A 5945-nucleotide genomic window follows, 5' to 3' on the forward strand; every position below is an offset into this window, starting at 1 on the left:
GAACTGTTGAGGGAGACAGCTGAGCCACGTCTCACAATGGCACATCACGGCAGGACTGCATCTAATTCATTGAAAGGGATACCGTTCCATTAAGTTGGGATGAATTTTTAATGGGGGCAATGAAAGAGAGCAGTGGGGTAGGCTTTCCCATATCTCTGCATGAGGTATAATCAATAGAGGGAAGATGAAAGTTGCCCAGTGCTTGGTTTCCTTTCAAAGTGGCATGGGGTCAGATTAATTCTAATTGAATTCACACTCAGCAGTAGTTTAGGTGAGTCAAATTGTCAAATTGACTTTCCTCCAAACAGATCATGAGGACAAGTGTGATACCGTGTTGTTGGTTTGTCATTTTGGCATCTCTGATTTTTCTAATTCCACAATCATCATTAATAATCACTTGCTATTATCACCAAAGTAACAAAAAAAATTGTGAAATTCAAGACCAATTAAAAAGAGGATGTTATCATTAAATATTAGTCCTCATCAATGCCAGGCCTGCAGGTATACATTACGATAAAAAAAAAACAAGACCAAGCAGAAACCTTAGAAGATAGTGCCAGATTAGGCCTGAAATTGTTCAGTGAAAGAATAATGTATATGATGCAATCACGGTTTGCCAGTACAGGTAATTCACTTATTGTGGCACAACAACCTTGAATATATTTTTCACCAGAAAATGTTCCAGTGTTGAACTCCTCTTCTTATTTATTTATTTTATTTTTATTTCCCCTGAAAAGCCGCTAAATGCATTAGCTTGCTGAGATTCAGAGTTAGTGTCTAAAAGCACATCTTTGTCCAATCACCCCCAGTCCATTGCTTGGCAACCAAAAGGGGAGGGTGCAGATTGATACTATAAAAAGAGAACATCAATAGCTCTGTTTGAAAAAAAAAAAGAACAAAAGAAAGACACAGGGTGGTTAGGCTATAAATAGAATCAGGGAGTAGGTCAATTCTATTGTCACCTGCAGCACATAATGGATGGCAGAATTTTGCCTCTATGCAAAATCCAACAGAGTAACAGTCATATTTAAATTTGTGGCAGTTTTATGGCTCTGGTTGAAATAACTTGAGCTGACATTACAACAAATCACATTTATTAAGAAAAACTGAGAAATGTTGTGTGTGAGTGTGTATAGTATACTGTATACATCTTCCAGCTTCCACATTATATTCTTGATAGTGGTTTGTCTGAACTTTGGCAGAGAGTACAGCAACGAATTTGAATGGTTAAAAAAACAACAACAATCAATGTGTAAATAAGTGTATATTACAGCTAACATTTCTATTATTCAGTTAAGTGAATAAACTGATAAAATAATAATAATACAAATGCATGTACAAATGCATGGGTGGCTGAACCAAGTTTTTTGCATGAGCTATGATTTTTTAACAATTTTAATTTATATTTGTCCAAGATACAGCACAAGGCCCAAATGACCACCATGTAATATTTTCTCTCTATCAAAGGCAATTAAAAGGTGTTGCAACAGCAGGACCTTAAAAGGCTTTATCAGGGCTGTCTTATCCACCAGACATCGCTCGGGAGGCTGGCCGTTGCCAAGGCAACCTTCACAAATGGCTACTGACGTCAAGAAGGTAGGAGAAATACCAGGGAGAGGAAGAACTTCTATGCATAATGGATTATCGAAAAAAAAAGAACTGACTTGAAGAGTGCGAAGTGATTTAAGATATGCGAGTTGCGCTTGACTTTCTAGGGTAAATTAAGGCTGACAGTTTAAAGTGTTAACTTGTTAGCTAGCAAACATGAAAATAACTATCTTCATTCATTGTACTGTATCTCGTGGACGTTGTATTTCCTAGAAAAGGAAATTCTTCAAGCGGGGAAAATATGTATACTTGTGAACACTGGTGTTTCTGTGCAACATGTATTTGCAGCAAGGCAAAGCAGCTGACTTGTTAAGACGTCTCACTCAAATTTCTGAGGTTGTGGGTTCTAATCTGGGCTCTGGCCTTCCTTCATGGAGTTTGCGTGGCCTCCCAGTGTATGTGTGGGTTTTCTCTGGGTATTCTGGTTCCCTCGCACATTCCAAAACATGTATGGTAGGTTAATTAAAGACTCTAAGTTGTCCTTAGGTGTGAATTGTTATTTGTTTCCTGTATTTCTGTTCTGTGACTATTTCAAGGTGTACTCATATCTTCCCCAAAGTCCGAAAGGATAGGCTTCAGCATATATCTGTGGCACTGGTGAGGATAGGTGGTACGGAGAATGGATGCATGGAGGAATTTCAAGAAATGTAACTATAGTGGAGGTGCACAAAATCTCGACATCAGGATCATATTTATTTTTACTGATAATGAATTATATTCATATATGTGAAGAAGACACTGATCATGTTAATGATTTCTCAAAATACTTGCAGGTGCTTATATTTTCAAATAGTCACTTCTAGAACATTTCCAGGAAATCACAATGTCCCATTACTGGTGACGTATAAGGTATTTAGAACAGGCTCATGGGCTACTCATGTGGTCCTTCGGGGCTACCTGGTGCCACCGGACACCATGTTGGTGGCCCTTGGAGTACGCAAAGCATGCTTGAGTACGGATGACTGCTGCGCATTATTGGGTAACTTGGCTAAAGTGCAGTAAAGGACAAGTGGACCAGTGGGGCTGGGTCCCTTTGTTAAAACCGCACCAAGATCCTACCAAGAACCCTAACCCTAACCCTCCATTCCCATCAACTTACTTGTTAACATCCAAATACATCCTGTTGATTGCAGAACCAACTAACTCGGCAGACTGTGGTCAAACAAACAAAAATTCATGACTTACTCTGTAATGAGTCCACAATGCCATTGATTCAGTTTTAGAGAAGTGATCCCGTTGGACAGCTTATGACAGTTTATTGTACGTTATCCCCTTTTGACAGCTTCTTGTCTAATCTCAGTTCTATTGTTGGCACACGAGACTGTCCAAGCAAAGGTTTGGTGAAGTGTCCTCATCATTTCTGTGATAATGCCTCTTGTGATGTGTTGGAATTACCAGACTGGCAAGGTGGATGCCGATTGTGGTGTCACGGTCAGTATTCGCAGAAGGCCAAATGCTCTGTGCCTCAAATTACAACTGTAGGAAAAAGCACGTTTGTCTAAATGTGCCCTGCAATTGGCTGGCGACCACTCCAGAGTAAACCCCAGCTCTTGTCCAGACTCAGCTGGAATTGACATGTGGTAAAGACAATGCATTGCGGATGTTTAACACAATAGTGATATTAGCCAACAATAAATATCTTTAAGTTACTCGACCGATCATGTAGACAACATGGTTTGGCACGGGGAACTATCCAGGGAGGGGGGGTGGGGGGCGGCAGAAATATTCAAAGAAACTCTTCTGTCTTTACTAAATCATTAATGTCAATAATGGAGCCCTAAAGGATTGTTTCAAAAGAATGTGCAGTGAAGTGAGCTCTTAGTGGGGAATTTCCAACACTTCTGCTATCTGACTTGCAACAAACAACATGAAACATGAACCAACGTGCTCTTACATTTCCACTTAAATGAATCACACATCAGGAACAGTTTTAAAGGAACCATTGAGCAACATAGATGTAATAATGTCACCCACTTCAAATTGCTCTTGCCGTAGCTCTAACACAATGGTAACAGATGATGCTTCATTTATGAATGTGATCTCACTATTTTAACTTGATCTCTGAGTGCAGCAAAGGTTCAAAACATGACATAAGCACCAACAGATATACTGTAGGTTTTAAGGAAAGTTAGCCATCCATCTTGTTTATATTATTAGACAGTTAGAGGTTCATGCCATAGAAAGATCATTTTCTGACTAGGAATAATCATCTCTGTTTTCCAAGAAGCTATTTAAGGAATGTACGCAATCACCCAAAATTGAGGCAGTGATTTAACAAGAAAAAAATAATTGTGAGCATTCCTACCGATTGCAAGAAGACCAGCACTGGCTGTGAGTGTTTTCTTGGTAGGTCCTTCCTGGTGTGGACTTGAAAGAGTGCAGTGGTTTTGGTTCTCTCTTTTGCTGACGTGTGGAGGCTTTAGGGAGCAGTCAATGGAGAGAGAGGACGTAGAGCTGGAGTATGAGCCTGTTGAGTGGGAGAGTGAGGATATGGAAGACAACGTAGTATTTTGTTGTTAAAGGGACAGTGTTGGGCATTCATAAGAGTGAAGTTATCAATGGATGACATACTGTTGCAAACTGTCATGCAAATTACGATTCATTCCAAACAAATTCAACTGTGGATACTTGTATTTTCATGTCGCATGGGAGTGCTAATGACTCAAGGTAACTCCAGGTCAAAAATGAATACTTCCCTGAGTTTTTACCTGAGTGGTTGGCTTTAATTTGAACAGAAACTTGAATGCTCGGAGGGGATGATTTAAATTATATTCTGGACTAAAATTCTATGCATTAGTAAAAAGGAATCTGAAATAAAACTGCTTGTGTGGTGCTTTTGCATTATGGCAAGCATGGAGAAATTTCTTAGCAGGGGTTATTACATTTAAGTCATAGTCTATTTCTAAACAACCATGCAACTACATAACACATTTGTTTAATGTCTTTATGGATTAAATGTTCCTGTTAATTCTTCAGCCATGCAATGAGGTCATTCAGAACCGGACACAGCAGATAATGCCGTTTTGAAAAAAAAAAAAAAAATACTTGATTGTGAAATTCATATGAATAAATACCAGGTCTGGCATGGTGAGGCAGCTGTAGAGCCTTGGCCTCACAGCTCTGATGACCAGGGTTCAAATGCTGGCCCCGCCTGTGTAGAGTTTGCATTTTCTCCAGGCACAACGGTTTCTTCCCGCATGCCAAAAACATGCATTCATTGGAAACTCTAAAGTGGCCCTACGTATGATTATGAGTGGGACTGTTGTCTGTCTCGATGTGCCCTGCAATTGGCTGGCAACCATTTCAAGGTGCACCCTGCCTCCTGCCTGATGACAGCTGGGATTGACTCCAGCACTCCCGCCACCCTCGTGAGGATGAGCGACTCAGAAAATGGGTGGATAAATGGTAAATGCCAGGTCTTCCTCTGCTTTTTCTGGTATGTGGTGAAGAGTTGTCTTCTGTTCCAATTTAAATGGGTAAGTTGCATTTGACCCCTTGTTTATCAATGTATATAGATTCTGTTAAGTATATTAATTGAACAATTAGCAATTCATACTATTTTTCTTTCTGTTGGAAGTGTTTTTGTTTTTCACGAGAGCCCTGTGGAAGGATGGCAGGATGGCAATGCAGCAAATGTGCAGCAGATGGTGCCGTGGTAGTTACAAAAGTTAACTTTTTTCATACAATGACTGGTGCAGAATGCGTACGTAAACATAAACTTTGTACTTTGCAGAGCATTTTGGAGAATAATGTTCTGTAATAAATGTTGACTTTGTTCCTGCTGAGTCTCCCTGTCCTTTCTCTGGCATGTCCATCAGGAAGCACCCTTTCCCTTGACATATTCAAGGGAACCCAAAACATCAAAACGTGTTCATAATCCAGACAGATAAATGAGAAACAGTGAATAGAAAAATAAATTATATGTTATTTTCATTACTTTTTCAGCCTGCTAGTTGCCTTCAACATCATTTGATATTTTAGTAAACCTCTAACCGGCTAATGACCACTTAAGAGTGTACCTCACCTCTCACCCAAATATAGCTCGGATAGGCTTCAGCTCGCCCGTAACTCCAGTGAGGACAAGCGATACAGAAAATGAATGGATTTTACTCAACTATGTAGTCCCTGTCCAGGTACGATTACCACCCCAACAACAGGCAAATTTAATGTTTACCCAAGGTTGACTTAACTAACAAACTAGAACTATGTGCAACGGTATGATAGAAAAATATTAACTTGACATTTTAGGAGTGAATTGTCAAGAACTACAGTGATGAAGCCAATGTACTGTACATTTTCATTTAATATATACAATAATAAACCAATATTGTCGATTG

The sequence above is a fragment of the Syngnathoides biaculeatus genome, chromosome 7 (genome assembly GCF_019802595.1).
Source record: "Syngnathoides biaculeatus isolate LvHL_M chromosome 7, ASM1980259v1, whole genome shotgun sequence".
Taxonomy (NCBI): Eukaryota; Metazoa; Chordata; class Actinopteri; order Syngnathiformes; family Syngnathidae; genus Syngnathoides; species Syngnathoides biaculeatus.